Below are 16,478 nucleotides of genomic sequence, written 5' to 3'. Positions count from 1 at the left end.
TGGGAAGTTGTAAATGGATCATAGAGAATAAGAAAGAAAATGGGGTGAATACAGAACAGTGACTACAGCATTACTAGAAGTTCAGCATTACAAATTCTTAGTTTTTCTTACCAGAATGATTTGAAATTCCTTTATCTTCTTCTTTTTTGGGGGGGGATTTGAAATTTCTAAATGATCATAAAGGACTAACACCACTATATGTGGGCAGTATGTGCAGATGCATTGATAATTAAATACCCAATATGTTTATAAGGGAATGGAAGGAAATATTCAGAAAACAGAGTGGCCAACTTTGGCTATCATGTTTCAGTTGTTTTGTCCAGTGTTTAGAAAAGAAAAAGTCCACGTCTCATCCATTTGTTACATTAAACGAAATAATTGTAACCCTGAAAATATGTGATTTTAAATGTTCTAAAAAAATTCATGTCTACATTTTCTTCACTTTATATTCAAAAATATGAATTTAAAATTTTGAATTAAACTTTTACTTAGGTTTTAGACAGTATTTACTTAAAGTAATATATGACATTTAAATAATCCTTACTACTCCCTCACAGATGGTTTACATGTAAGTAATTGCATATGAATCCTTGTACTTTTAAAATGTAGGTATAGGAGTACTTATGAGACAAAATTCACAATGATTAGGTTAGAAAGAATGGATATTAAGGATGGATGTTACAGCTGGATGTTGAAAGCAAAGCTATAAGAACATAAAACACATACTTCATTTTTTCATAAAGTTATCACATTCTCTGGCAAGGAATTTCAATTAGTGATTATTCAACCAAATCCAAGTCACTCAGATATCATGGTTTCTTAACTTAAAATTGACACTGGTAATGAGATTTCAATCTCCAAATAATTAATTTGAGATCGTACTTATGCCATACTCCCAGTCAAGTCTCGATAAATAGATGTCAAATAATATGAGAAAATGAAAATAACTTTTATAATTTGGGGAAATTCTCCCTTTTCTCATATCATGCTTTCTAACACTGTAAATTAAATGAATTTTCATTTGAAACACTGAGAATGCTTTAGTTTCAGGTAATTTTTTTCTACAACACTCAGGATCCAATACCTGGAAGGTGCTAAAAGCAAAACTCACCAATTGGAATTTTCTTTGCAAAGTGTCTCCCAACCAAGCCAGGATTCTTTACGCTGGAGGTGACACCGAATGCTGATACTGATTGCCATCTAAGGGGATCCTCAATGAGATCTTATAAATTTTAGTTTCTTTTTATAACACCTCAACATAGTTGCTAGATTTTCTGCTTCACGGTATGCATAGTAAAATTTAATATAAGAAAATATAAGAATGTGAAAATAATATAAATACATTTCAATAACATTTTGAACTCTGCTTTTGTTCTAATGCTAGTGGCCATATAAAAGATACTTTTGTACTTTCTTGGTTTCCTTAATGGTAGTCAAACACAAGCACAGTTAAATTTTTATTTTTTTAAAGCTTTTATTTATTTATTTATTTGAGATAGCAACAATGAGAGACGGAGAGAGAGCACATGAGAGGGGGGAGAGTCAGAGGGAGAAGCAGACTCCCCGCCGAGCAGGGAGCCCGATGCGGGACTCCATCCCGGGACTCCAGAATCATGACCTGAGCCAAAGGCAGTCGCCCAACCAACCGAGCCACCCAGGCGCCCCAAGCACAGTTAAATTTTTAAACAATAGAAGAATTCACTATCAATCATACCCAAAGAAAGACCACTTAATGGTAAAGAAAAATACCAACTTAAAAAAGTGTAATGATTTCCATCTTTGTGCATAAAAAAACCCAGTTTTGGAAAATTAGCAAAGTGCTATGAAGCAAGATAATAATATATTGTTGTTTATTAATGTCCAGAAGAGTAATAGAAATAAGGCTGAAAGAAATAAGGAGAGGAACATCTAACTTTTGAAAAGAATGCATTATTATTATTTTTTTTTTTTAAGCATGTAGATTTTATAATGGCTATTGTTTGGTCATGTTCTTTTGGTATTCTTTTTTTTTTTTAGATTTTTTATTGTTATGTTAATCACCATATATTACATAATTTGTTTTGGTGTACTGTTCCATGATTCATTGTTTGTTCATAACACCCAGTGCTCCATGCAGAATGTGCCCTCCTCAATACCCATCACCAGGCTAACCCATCTCCCCACCCTCCTCCCCTCCAGAAACCTCAGTTTGTTTTTCAGAGTCCATCATCTGTCCTGTTTCGTCTCCCCCTCTGACTTACTCCCCTTCATTCTTCATCTCCTGCTATCTTCTTCTTTTTCTTTTTTCTTAATATATGTTGCGTTATTTGTTTCAGAAGTACAGATCTGTGATTCAACAGTCTTACACAATTCACAGTGCTCACCGTAGCACATATCTTCCCCAATGTCCATCACCCAGCCACCCCATCCCTCCCACCCCCGACCACTCCAGCAACCCGGTTTGTTCCTGAGATTAAGAATTCCTCATATCAGTGAGGTCATATGATACATGTCTTTCTCTGATTGACTTATTTCACTCAGCATAACACCCTCCAGTTCCATCCACGTCGTAACAAATGGCAAGATCTCATTCCTTTTGATGGCTGCATAATATTCCATTGTGTATATATACCACTTCTTCTTTATCCATTCATCTGTCGATGGACATCTTGGCTCTTTCCACAGTTTGGCTATTGTGGACATTGCTGCTATAAACATTGGGGTGCACGTACCCCTTCGGGTCCCTACATTTGTATCTTTGGGGTAAATACCCAGTAGTGCAATTGCTGGATCGAATGGTAGCTCTAATGTCAACTGTTTGAGGAACCTCCATACTGTTTTCCAGAAGGGTTGCACCAGCTTGCATTCCCACCAACAGTGTAGGAGGGTTCCCTTTTCTCCACATCCCCGCCAACATCTGTCGTTCCCTGACATGTTTATTTTAGCCATTCTGACGGGTGTGAGGTGGTATCTCATTGAGGTTTTGATCTGGATTTTCCTGATGCCGAGCGATGTTGAGCACTTTTTCATGTGCCTGTTGGCCATTTGGATGTCTTCTTTGGAAAAATGTCTGTTCATGTCTTCTGCCCATTTCTTGATTGGATTATTTGTTCTTTGGGTGTTGAGTTTGATAAGTTCTTTATAGATTTTGGATACTAGCCCTTTATCTGATATGTCATTTGCAAATATTTTCTCCCATTCTGTCGGTTGTCTTTTGGTTTTGTGGACTGTTTCTTTTACTGTGCAAAAGCTTTTTATCTTGATGAAATCCCAATAGTTCATTTTGCCCTGGCTTCCTGTGCCTTTGGTGATGTTTCTAGGAAGAAGTTGCTGTGGCTGAGGTCGAAGAGGTTGCTGCCTGTGTTCTCCTTTATGATGTTGATGGACTCCTGTCTCACATTTAGGTCTTTCAACCATTTGGAGTCTACTTTGTGTGTGGTGTAAGGAAATGGTCCAGTTTCATTCTTCTGCATGTGGCTGTCCAATTCTCACAACAACATTTGTTGAAGAGACTGTCTTTTTTCCACTGGACATTCTTTCTTGCTTTGTCAAAGATAAGTTGACCATAGAGTTGAGGGTCAATTTCTGGGCTCTCAATTCTGTTCCATTGATCTATGTGTCTGTTTTTGTGCCAGTACCATACTGTCTTGATGATGACAGCTTTGTAATAGAGCTGGAAGTCCGGAATTGTGATGCCGCCAGCTTTGCTTTTCTTTTTCAATATTCCTCTGGCTATTCGGGGTCTCTTCTGGTTCCATACAAATTTTAGGATTATTTGTTCCATTTCTTTGAAAAAGATGGATGGTATTTTGATGGGGATTACATTGAATGTGTAGATTGCTCTAGGTAGCACTGACATCTTCACAATGTTTGTTCTTCCAATCCATGAGCATGGAACGTTTTTCCATTTTTTGTGTCTTCTTCAATTTCTTTCCTGAGTATTTTATAGTTTTCTGAGTACAGATTCTTTGCCTCTTTGGTTAAATTTATTCCTAGGTATCTTATGGTTTTGGGTGCAATTGTAAATGGGATCGACTCCTTGATTTGTCTCTCTTCTGTCTTGTTGTTGGTGTATAGGAATGCCACTGATTTCTGTGCATTGATTTTATAGCCTGCTACTTGACTGAATTCCTGTATGAGTTCTAGCAGTTTGGGGTGGAGTCTTTTGGGTTTTCCACATAAAGTATCATATCATCTGCAAAGAGTGAGAGTTTGACTTCCTCTTTGCCGATTTGGATGCCTTTGATTTCTTTTTGTTGTCTGATTGCTGTGGCTAGGACTTCTAATACTATGTTGAATAGCAGTGGTGAGAGGTGACATCCCTGCCGTGTTCCTGACCTTAGGGGAAAAGCTCTCAGCTTTTCCCCATTGAGAATGATATTCGCTGTAGGTTTTTCGTAGATGGCTTTTATGATTTTGAGGTATGTACCATCTATCCCTATACTCTGAAGAGTTTTGATCAAGAAAGGATGCTGTAATTTGTCAAATGCTTTCTCTACATCTATTGAGAGGATCATATGATTCTTGTTCTTTCTTTTGTTAATCTATTGTATCACGTTGATTGATTTGCGGATGTTGAACCAGACTTGCAGCCCAGGGATAAATCCCACTTGGTCGTGGTGATTTATCCTTTTAATGTACTGTTGGGTCCTATTGGCTACTATTTTGGTGAGAATTTTTGCATCCATGTTCATCAAGGATATTGGTCTGTAATTCTCCTTTTTGATGGGATCTTTGTCTGGTTTTGGGATCAAGGTAATGGTGGCCTCATAAAATGAATTTGGAAGTTTTCCTTCCATTTCTATTTTTTGGAACACTTTCAGGAGAATAGGTATTAATTCTTCTTTAAATGTCTGATAGAATTACCCTTGGAAGCCATCTGGCCCTGGGCTTTTGTTTTTTGGGAGATTTTTGATGACTGCTTCAATTTCATTAGTGGTTATAGGTCTGTTCAGGTTTCTATTTCTTCCTGGTTCAGTTTTGGTAGTTGATACATCTCTAGGAATGCACCCATTTCTTCCAGGTTATCTAATTTGCTGGCATAGAGTTGCTCATAATATGTTCTTATAATTGTTTGTATTTCTTTGGTGTTGGTTGTGATCTCCCCTCTTTCATTCATGATTTTGTTGATTTCGGTCATTTCTCTTTTCTTTTTGATCAGTCTGGCCAGGGGTTTATCAATCTTGTTAATTATTTCAAAGAACCAGCTCCTAGTTTTGTTGATCTGTTCTACTGTTCTTTTGGTTTCTAGTTCATTGATTTCTGCTCTGATCTTTATTATTTCTCTTCTCCTGCTGGTTTTAGGCTTTATTTGCTGTTCTTTCTCCAGCTCCTTTAGGTGTAGGGTTAGATTGTGTATTTGAGACCTTTCTTGTTTCTTGAGAAAGGCTTGTATTGCTATATACTTTCCTCTCAGGACTGCCTTTGCTGTATCCCAAAGATTTTGGACAGTTGTGTTTTCATTTTCATTGGTTTCCATGAATTTTTTTAATTCTTCTTTAATTTCCTGGTTGACCCATTCATTCTTTAGTAGGATGCTCTTTAGCCTCCATGTATTTGAGTTCTTTCCGACTTTCCTCTTGTGATTGAGTTCTAGTTTCAAAGCATTGTGGTCTGAAAATATGCAGGGAATGATCCTAATCTTTTGGTACTGTTTGAGACCTGATTTGTGACCTAGGATGTGATCAATTCTGGAGAACGTTCCATGGGCACTAGAGAAGAATGTGTATTCCGTTGCTTTGGGATGGAATGTTCTGAATATGTCTGTGAAGTCCATTTGGTCCAGTGTGTCATTTAAAGTCTTTATTTCCTTGTTGATCTTTTGCTTAGATGATCTGTCCATTTCAGTCAGGGGGGTGTTAAATTCCCCCACTATTATTGTATTGTTGTCAATGTGTTTCTTCGCTTTTGTTATTAATTGCTTTATATAATTGGCTGCTCCCATGTTCGGGGCATAGATATTTACAATTGTTAGATCTTCTTGTTGGATAGAATCTTTAAGTAGGATATAGTGTCCTTCCTCATCTCTTCTTACAGTCTTTGTTTTAAAATCTAGTTTGTCTGATATAAGGATTGCCACCCCAGCTTTCTTTTGGTGTCCATTAGCATGGTAAATGGTTTTCCACCCCCTCACTTTCAAGCTGGGGGTGTCTTTGGGTCTAAAATGAGTCTCTTGCAGACAGCATATGGATGGGTCTTGTTTTTTAATCCAATCTGATAGCCTGTGTCTTTTGATTGGGGCATTTAGCCCATTTACATTCAGGGTAAATATTGAAAGGTATGAATTTAGTGCCATTGTATTGCCTGTAAGGTGACTGTTACTGTATGTTGTCTGTGTTCCTTTCTGATCTTTGCTGCTTTTAGGCTCTCTCTTTGCTTAGAGGACCCCTTTCAATATTTCTTGGAGGGCTGGTTTCAAGTTTGCAAATTCCTTTAGTTTTTGTTTGTTCTGGAAGCTTTTTATCTCTCCTTCTATTTTCAATGACCGCCTAGCTGGATATAGTATTCTTGGCTGCATATTTTTCTCGTTTAGTGCTCTGAAGATATCTTGCCAGTCCTTTCTGGCCTGCCAGGTCTCTGTGGATAGGTCTGTTGCCAATCTAATATTTTTACCATTGTAGGTTACATATCTCTTCTCCTGAGCTGCTTTCAGGATTTTCTCTTTGTCTCTGAGACTCGTAAGTTTTACTCTTAGATGTCGGGGTGTTGACCTATTTTTATTGATTTTGAGAGGGGTTCTCTGTGCCTCCTGGATTTTGATGCCTGTTTCCTTCCTCACATTAGGGAAGTTTTCTGCTATTATTTGCTCCAATATACCTTCTGCCCCTCTCTCTCTTTCTTCTTCTTCTGGGATCCCAATTATTCTAATGTTGTTTCATCTTATCGAATCACTATCTCTCGAATTCTGCCTTCGTGATCCTGTAGTTGTTTCTCCCTCTTTTTCTCAGCCTCTTTACTTTCCATCATTTGGTCTTCTATATCACTGTTTCTCTCTTCTGCCTCATTTATCCTAGCAGTTAGTGCCCCCATTTTTGATTGCACCTCCTCAATAGCCTTTTTGATTTCGACTTGGTTAGATTTTAGTTCTTTTATTTCTCCAGAAAGGGTTTCTCTAATAACTTCCACGCTTTTTTCAAGCCCAGCTAGTATCTTTAAAGTCATGATTCTGAACTCTAGGTCCGACATCGTACTAATGTCCGTATTGAGTAGGTCCCTGGCTGACGGTACTACCTCTTGTTCTTTTTGCTGAGGTGATTTTTTTCGTCTTGTCATTTTGTCCAGAGGAGAATAGATGAATGAGAGAACAAAATGCTAACAGGTTTACAACGTCCTCAGCAAATATACTGTATACAAATCCGAATTGACCTGAAACCAGGGGAAAAGGGAGGGAAAGGAAGAAAAAAGAAAGAGAAAAGAAAAAAAAAAAGAAAAAAAGATAAAAACAAAAACAGAACAATACAAAAAAAGTAGAATGTGATCAAATATGATCAGGCTAGTGCATAGATCAGTGCCACACACTAGATTTTGGGCATATTTTGGTCTGTTAGAAAAAAGTGCCTCCTAAAATTTTAAAGGAAGAAAGACATATATATGTACAAAATAAGGGTTTATACAATGAAGGTATAGAAGATGACTGTAAAGATGAAAATTATAAAAGATTTTATAAAAGTACTTGATAAGATAAGAAGTTGTTTGAAAAAAGAAAGAAGATTTAAAAAAAAAAAGAAAAAAGGGAGAGAATATGATCAGGCAGGGGATTAGAACAGAGCCATACACTAGTGATTTAGGGTATATTTTTATCTGTTAGAAGAAACTGTATCTCAAAATTTTAAAGAGAGAACAAATTATATATATATGCCAAAAATAAGGGTAACTACTATGAAGGGATAAAATATGACTCTAAAAATGAAAAAAAAAATAAAAAATGTTTTTTTTTTTTTTTTTTAAAAGAGTTTGATAAGATGTTGGTTGAAAAAGGGAAAAAGAAAAAGAAAAAAAACAGTTAACAAAAATTAACTTTGGGGGCGCCTGGGTGGCTCAGTTGGTTAAGCGACTGCCTTCGGCTCAGGTCATGATCCTGGAGTCCCGGGATCGGGTCCCGCATCGGGCTCCCTGCTCAGCGGGGGGTCTGCTTCTCCCTCTGACCTTCCTCTCTCTCATGCTCTCTACCATTCTCTCTCTCTCTCTCTCTCAATAAACAAATAAAATCTTTAAAAAAAAAAACTACTTTTTAAAAAAAAAAAAAAAATTAACTTTGATGAACTAATGAATCATGGTAAAAGAAGCCATGAATTCTATGTGCAGTATTCCCCTAGCGCTGGAGTTCTCCCGTTCTCCTTGATTGGTAAACTTGGTCTTGGCTTGCTGGCTGTTCATGCTGATCTTCTGGGGGAGGGGCCTGTTGCTGTGTTTTCCAAATGTCTTTGCCGGAGGCTGAATTGCCCCGCCCTTGTCGGTCCGGGCTAAGCAAGCTCCTCGGGTTTGATCTCAGTAGCTTTTGTTCTCTGCAAGCTCTCCGTACAGCTTTGGAGGACCCAGGGCAAAAATGGTGGCCTCCCAATCTCCACCCGGTGGAGCTGAGAACACGGGGCCCCTCTCCTCAGTGCGCCCCCTGAGAAAAGCAGTCACTCCCTTGTTCCTGGTCGTCGGCCGCACTCCGTGCTCACCGGGCTGTGTCGGAGCATTTGTATCTGTGGCACCCCACCCCGTGTGGAGTCTCCAAACCCAGCAAATCCCTGCGGTGCGTTCCCACGCCGCTCCTCCCCGGGCAGGAAGGGGAGTTTCCCCGGATCTGCCGCCTGTTGGGTCCCTGCTGCAGGAGCAGTGGCCCGACTGGGCCGTGGATCACAGTTTATGGCAACCCCGAGCTGAGAGCCCGCGCCTCAGCTCCATCTCTGCAGCTGGCTTCCCCGCTCCGATACCTGGGAGCTCTGGCGCACTCAGGCTCCCCTGGTCTTTCTGTGACCCCAAGGGTCCTGAGACCCCACTGTTCCGCAAGGGTTCCACCCCCGCTTAGTCACTGGAGCGACGTCCCTCAGCGGAGCCGACTTCTAAAAGGTCCGATTTTGTGCTCCGCGGCTCTATCACTTGCCAGAAGCGGCCGGCGGAGGCCCCTCCCCCGCCGTCTATCCTCCCGAATATCGCCTCGGATTCACTTCTCCGCACGTCCTACCTTCCAGAAAGTGGTCGCTTCTCTGTTCAGATAGTTGTTGCTACTCTCCTCTTTGATCTCCTGTTGAGTTCGTAGGTGTTCAGAATGGTTTGATCCCTATTCAGCTGAATTCCTGAGACCAGACGAAATCTAGGTCCCTACTCCTCCGCCATCTTGCTCCGCCCCCCCCCCCCCCCCCCGGTCATGTTTTTAAGAGCACAAAAATTGCCTGTGGTAAGATCAGTGGAAAAAAAAAAGCAAGCTTTCTTATGTTTTGCCTATTTTTAAAGCAATTTAATCAAGCATCCCATAATTGTATATCAGATTCTTTTTATATTTTTAAATCCATAACACAATCCAGTGTAATGAAACTCAAAATGCAATCAAATAGTGAAGTCTGGTAAAATAATACCATCTTATCTGTTTGACCTACTTTGCTCATTGTTCTCATATCTTTGATATCAGTTAGATTCCAAAGATTTTTCCTGTAGAAATTACTGAAGACAAGGTAGACAGAAACTAGTAATATTTAAAGTGTAAAAGACAATAATATATATATCCTGGTTAATAGGTACCTATACCTGCAGATGAGCTAGGTCTCTTAAGGTACATTTGTTGTATTAGTTCTTTATTCAGTTATCTCCACTACATTGCTTCCCTCTTGCATTATTATGATTTTCTTTCTAAGCTTTAAAATTCAAGCAGAGAGAAAGAGAGAGAGAGAGAGAGAGAGAGAGAGAGAATATTGCACATTAGTGTCAGGTCAAATCAATGTTGCAGGTTAAGGGAAAAGAACGAAGCTAGGAAGAAATCAGTGGTATAAAACTGTATCCCAGTTACTAACAATACTTTCTTTTTCTTAGCAGCTAGGTCACTGAGGTGAACATTGGGGGAAAAAATAAAGGACCTTGACCTAACTAAGATGCTTGATGCTTTTGCCTCATTTATTTATGTATTTATTAACCATTTAGAAATACCTTAAAATAATTGCTATAAGTTATTGAGAACTTACTATGTGCCAGATGCTTTATCTCTAAGTGATATGACAGCTATTATCAGTCTCATTGGAGTGATAATGAACTTGAGGTTTATAGATGTGAAGTCACTTGTCCTTGCTCTTACAGTTGGTATGTGCTGCAACTAATGTTTGGGTGCAGGTTTGTCTGATTTTAATTCTGTACTTTTTCCTACTCTATTATGCTAGGCAGTAGGGATAAGGAAATTTTGCTCAAATTCGAATAAGAAGGAAAGCATAAAATGTTCTTTTTAAAAACTGTGTTGGTATGGAAAAGAAGCAAAGACTTCTTAAATCTGGCTTGTAAATCATGGGGACACGATATTAGATATGATTCTCATGTTATACTCAACTTCATCATAATGCAATATGTATTCAAAATTCTAGTTCAAATTCACAGATATATGCATAAAAAGAGATTCAAATCAATGGATCACTTTATACACGAATCAAAGTCTTGCCATCAATCAAAGCAGAAAGAAGTAATCTAGAATAATGATTTCTGGTCATTTTTTACCGCTATTGAAACATTTGAAGCTCAAAAAGAATAACTGGTGTTTATTTCTGAAACTGTACTCACTGATCCAAAAAATATTTTGTTTCTCTTTTATTCAGTTGTTAATATCTTGTATGTCCTAATAAAGTTTAAATATTCTAACGGAGGTGGAAGTGACCTTGATTCTAAGCAGGTAACTTTGTATTAGTTGCTATAAATCCTGGAACTACAAGGAAGGAGAAATAAGGCAGTATATGTGATTTCTATTTAATGCTTACATTAAAAAGATAGTTCTATTTTATTTTTATATTTGCACAAGTTGAGGCACAGAGACAAAGTTAGTGCTATACTTAAGGTCATGTAACTATTAAATGTCTGAAGCTAGCTTCAAGTCCATATATACCTGACCAAAAAGAATAAGCTATTTTTACTACACTGTAGAACCCCTTCAAAGGGGATACATACTCTACCCCTTCAATAGGAGTGAAAAAATAAACAAAAAATAACAGAGAGTTAGGGAGCCAAAGAATAAAGAAAACTATGACAGATCACTTTCCTCTTTTGTTGTCCTCTCTGGATCTCTATATCTGTTCTGTGAAATTCAACATCAGAGGTCATTGCCAGCATCACGAGATACATTTTAAGTAATAATGATTTAAATTACCTTAAAGGGGGTGCCTGGGTGGCTCAGTCGTTAAACGTCTGCCTTCAGCTCAGGTCATGATCCCAGGACCCTGGGATTGAGTATCAAATCGGGCTCTCTACACCATGGGAAGCCTGCTCTCTCTCTCTCACTCCTCCTGCTTGTGTTAACCTCTCTCACTGTGTCTCTGTCAAATAAATAAATAAAATCTTTAAAAAAATAAAATAAATTAGCTTAAAGAAAGGATTTCATAAAGAATACTTCTCAGTTTGACTGCAAACATAAATTTCCCAATGTAAGAAAGCAATGGGTATATTTTGAAGATATTTTGATTGTTTTTAAAATAGCCATCTATTCTAAAAAAAAATAGCCATCTATTTGCAATAAGATAGTCACCAAAAATCTGCAAATTTTGCATTTCATTAATTTAAATTCTTTTACATTAAAATTTATTGTATATCTCCTTTATAAGCATATGGTCTGTGGAAGAAAAAGAATATATTTTCTCTTTTGTGTTAGCTTCCTTGACAGTAGACAAGAAATATACTTTCCATTTTGTCCTGATTGCTAGGAATCTTAGAACTAACTGTTGGGCTTTTGTCTTTTATTATCTTTGTTTGTGTGTGTTTATATGGATGCATATATTTTTATTCTAACATACTACAAATAATTTTTAGCACTTAACTTGGTACAAACAAACATACAAATAAAGATGTGAGAAATATTTTGGTTTTATAACAGATGTTCATTTTTAAAACATTCTTTGTTAATATGTTTTATTAAAAATGTCTTAAGACAGCTCCCTTTTTCCTCTCTTGGCAACTGATATGATTAAGTCAAGGTTATATTAATTTCTCTTTATATTATTTTTTTCTTCTTTCTCCTCTTAAGAAACTTTCTCTTCTTTTGAAACTATTTTTTTAAAAAAATGGTATGTGCTATGGTGAGCGCTGTGAATTGTGTAAGACTGATGAATCACAGACCTGTACTTCTGAAACAAATAATACATTATATGTTAAAAAAGAAGATAGTAGGAAGGGAAAATGAAGGGGGGGTATCAGAGGGGGAGACGAACCATGAGAGACTATGGACTCTGAGAAACAAACTGAGGGTTCTAGAGGGGAGGGGGTCGGGGGATGGGTCAGCCTGATCATGGGTATTAAAGAGGGCAAGTACTGAATGGAACACTGGGTGTTTTGTTTTCTTGTTTTTTTAAAGATTTTATTTATTTATTTGACAAAGAGAGACACAGCGAGAGAGGGAACACAAGCAGGGGGAGTGGAGAGGGAGAACCAGGCTTCCCGCTGAGCAGAGAGCCTGATGCAGGGCTGAATCCCAGGACCCTAGGATCATGACCTGAACTGAAGGCAGAGCTTAATGACTGAGCCACTCAGGTGCCCCAGCACTGGGTGTTATATGCAAACAATGAATCATGGAACACTGCATCAAAAACTAATGGTGTAATGTATGGTGATTAACATAACATAAAAAAAAAAAGAACCTGAAGCAATGTTTTCAGCACCATCCACTACTTTACTTAAAAACAGAAGTGAGGGAAAAGAGAAATAAAGGAGGGAGAGCAAATATAAGAATGTGTTACTAAGCTGGCCATCACTTAGTGTCAAGATGACTAAAACTCCTTAGATTATCATCCAAAAGATAAACTTTGCTCGGGACGTTTATTCTGAGGTTTGGAGTAGAATTTATCCTCTGGATCCCATCTTTTAATGATCACATTTCACCTACTAGATTGTGATTTCATTTACATTTCTGGGTTGGTTATGTGGTGGCCTTCAATATACCCACATCTCATTCTTCAGGGAACAGGAGAGTGCCAAAGTAGGAGATAAATGGTTTTCAGAATATCCATGGGATAAAACACAATTGGATTATACCTGCTGAAGGTGGTATAATCCCACACACAGTGGGTTATCAGTATAGTGGCTTAGTTTGGAGCAAAGAGTCAAGGTCATCAGATAGTGAGGTTGAGATAATCTCCAGTAGTACATGAGAAGTGTCTGTCTGACCAGTCTTCAGATCTACTGATGCTCTCCTTAATATTCAGATACTGAATATAACATGGTACCTCCATATTTGTAGGATGTCCTCACTTCTTTCCCAAGAGGTGAGGTACATTTCCAGTCAGTCACGAAATTTCATTTAGGGACATCATCTCCTTTAAACCAATTCATCTGTGAAGCAGTCCTCATATTATTTTTATTCTATATGGATTGTTGACAGGAAATACTCCCAGAAGGCCATAGGTATAACTTGAAGGAGAATGTCAATGCAGTTGAGGTTAATGATAAGGGAATTCTGACCATGTGTTCATCTGATTTTCTCATGCTTTCTAGATCTGCTCAGATCAAAACCCATATACCATTTGTATTGTATGATGGGTTACTGCTTTATACTCCCAAACTTATGACTCAGCAGGTCTAATAATACCTAAGTTAGGATGAGGAAGTGTGGTTACACAGACATCTGGCATCCCATGGTCAGGATCTTTCCATACTAGGACCTAGTAGAATACTAGAAGTTTTCTTTTTTTTTTCCCCAATGAAAATTAATTTGTTAGATGTAGAAAGCCTGACTTTGCTCTCCAGTCTATGACTCTACACATCAATTTTTCTTATGGGGGCTTGCCAGAGATTCAATATAGCATTTTAAATATACCATAGATACCTCTAGCACTATCAGATCTTCTGAGTCACATACTTTGAATGATAGAGCAGCTTGCACCATAATCTTGACTTTGCAGAATACTTTCTTGCTGTTAAGTTCTGCCAAAAAGTGTCATTTTATGAGTCATTCAATAAACGGTTCATAACAGTATTTTAAAGTATGTTATATATGCTGCCTCAAAAAATCCAAAGAGGCCCACCGACTACTATAAGTAAGAAATGTAAGGTGCACTAATTTTTTATTCATCTTAGCAAAAGTGTTCTGATATGCTCTAGTTGACTTAAACCCCTAAGGTATTTCCTGATATGACAGGATCCTGCCTCTTCAACAGGATTTTTCTTCACTCTGGAATTCTGCTATCTTCCTAGGGCTTATAGAACACTTGTTATTTCCTGATTATAGGGTCTAATTAGCATGATACATAATTATAGTAACCCAACATGATGTTTTGCAGAATAACAATAGGATCAGTGTTCCTGCAGAATATATCATGAGCATGAGAATTATTTAACATAGCCCTCTGACAACCGGTGAATGCTGTCCCTATTACACTATCCCTACTATGTGATGGCAAACTAGTTTTAGTCCTCCTTTCTGTTGGATCAAGAAGAATGTAATTGCCAAATAAATTCATGTGTCAAATGCCAGGGGAATGTGGTATTGCATCAATAAATATAACATATTAAGCATGCAGTTGCACTTGGGGCTATAACTTAGGTAAGTAAGGTAGTCATTCCATAGTCATCTCAGTCACGATCAATTTAAAAAAAATATTATTTATTTATTTGAGAGAGAGAGACAGAGAGCAGGAGAGAGTCAGCACAAGAGAGGGGAAGGGCAGAGGAAGAGGCAGGCTCCCTGCTGAGCAGGGAACCCGATGTGGGGCTCCATCCTAGGTTCCTAGGATCAAGACCTGAGCCAAAGGCAGACTCTTAACTGATTGAGCCACTCGGGTGCCCCTGGGATCAATTTTTTTTATTGACTTTCTTCTAACAGCCTAGTAGATGAATTGAATGGGAATATCATAGGAACCACTACTCCTGTTTTCCTTAAGTATTTGACGGTGATGCTATCATTATAATTCCTGCAATATGGTATTGCTTTTATATATTCTCCAGGACAGAAGAGAACTTCTAGCTGGCTTTTTGTGTGTATGTGTGTGGGGGGGAGCAGGGGGGTTAATATGGAACACTTCATGGATTTGCATATCATCCTTGCACAGAGGCCATGCTGATCTCTGTACCATTCCAATTTTAGTGTATGTGCTGCAACAACAAGCACAGGGCTGTTTGCTTGTTTGTTTGTTTGTTTACTAAAATGGTTCTTACTCCACAGATCATAGATCTATGTGAGGATTCTGTCAGGTGTTAGGTATATCAGAATTCATTTACCTAACTGGGGACCTGGGAAATAACTGTAGAATAGTTGAATGGGCATGTTAGAAACACTGCATTGTGACACAGTCTTGGGCCAAAACTCTACCTATCATCAAGCATGCAAGGCCTCTATTCCTGGTATTTCAGTTCCTCCATTATCAGTCTCAATTCAGAATCTTTATTTATCAATCTCTAATTCCTGTTTCCAACTATACAGTTATACTAGTATTGGCCACATGTACTTTTTGGAAAAGATCAGGGAAGTATTTATCTAATTTACTTGCCGTAATATGGCAGAGTTCATTCTCAAAGGGACCTGGATTCCCCTTCAACCAATGGCTTTTTAGTCTATGAACTGACTTAAGTTTGGAATTTTTGTGAGGAACCACAACTTTCCTTTTTGATGGCTGATGCCAGTTATCAGTTCAAAAGTTATCAACTTATTTATTTGTTTATTTATTTATTTATTTATTTTCTTTTTTATAGGTCAAGAAACACACTACTCCATTTATCTATCTTTTCTCTATGACACGATGATCTATTGCTATTATCACAGACATGTATATCAAGGCACCCTGACTTCCACTATAGCTATATTAGCTATTAGAGTAATTAAATCTTTCTTGCCTCTGAATATTAAGTGCTTTCACCTATACTTTTCTATTTCAGAATCCAATTATTCTTCCTTACCCTGGAGAGAGCACACTTTCATGACATCATCTTCCACGGACATTCAATCCTATGGAGGACAGGAAACATTAAGTTGGTTTTTCCTTCATGCCCTAACAATGTTTCCATATTGCATTACCCCAATGAAGGAAATGGACTCTTTGAATACTATGGGAAAATAGTTTGATGGTACATTCTCAAGTTGTACATCACAATCCATCTTAACATCTCTATTCCTTGAGAATTTCTTTCTCCCTTCATATTTTGTCAAGGAAGAACTGACATTCCCACCTCATTCACTGTAGGCTAAGATTATATTCAGGCTTCAAGGAGTCACCTCAACAGATTCTGGAGATTGACTCTACTTCATGTATTGACTCTCATTTTAGGACTGAGTGGCTCAAATTCAATAAATTCTCCCACATCATTGTGTTTGCTGTGGTGTGCTTCTCAGTTTTGTATTC

General features: G+C 37.9%; 1 non-coding gene across 1 annotated transcript; it reads right to left on the bottom strand.

Annotated features, from left to right (window-relative positions):
* Window positions 1-15,146: 15,146 nt before the first annotated feature.
* LOC113935168 lies at window positions 15,147-15,250 on the bottom strand. Its single transcript, XR_003523926.1, has one exon. It is a non-coding gene; the product is annotated as a U6 spliceosomal RNA (small nuclear RNA).
* Window positions 15,251-16,478: the final 1,228 nt, after the last annotated feature.

The sequence above is a fragment of the Zalophus californianus genome, chromosome 13 (genome assembly GCF_009762305.2).
Source record: "Zalophus californianus isolate mZalCal1 chromosome 13, mZalCal1.pri.v2, whole genome shotgun sequence".
Classification (NCBI taxonomy): Eukaryota; Metazoa; Chordata; class Mammalia; order Carnivora; family Otariidae; genus Zalophus; species Zalophus californianus.
Note: the sequence above shows the minus strand (reverse complement) of the source record. Positions and strands in the feature narration are given on the sequence as shown.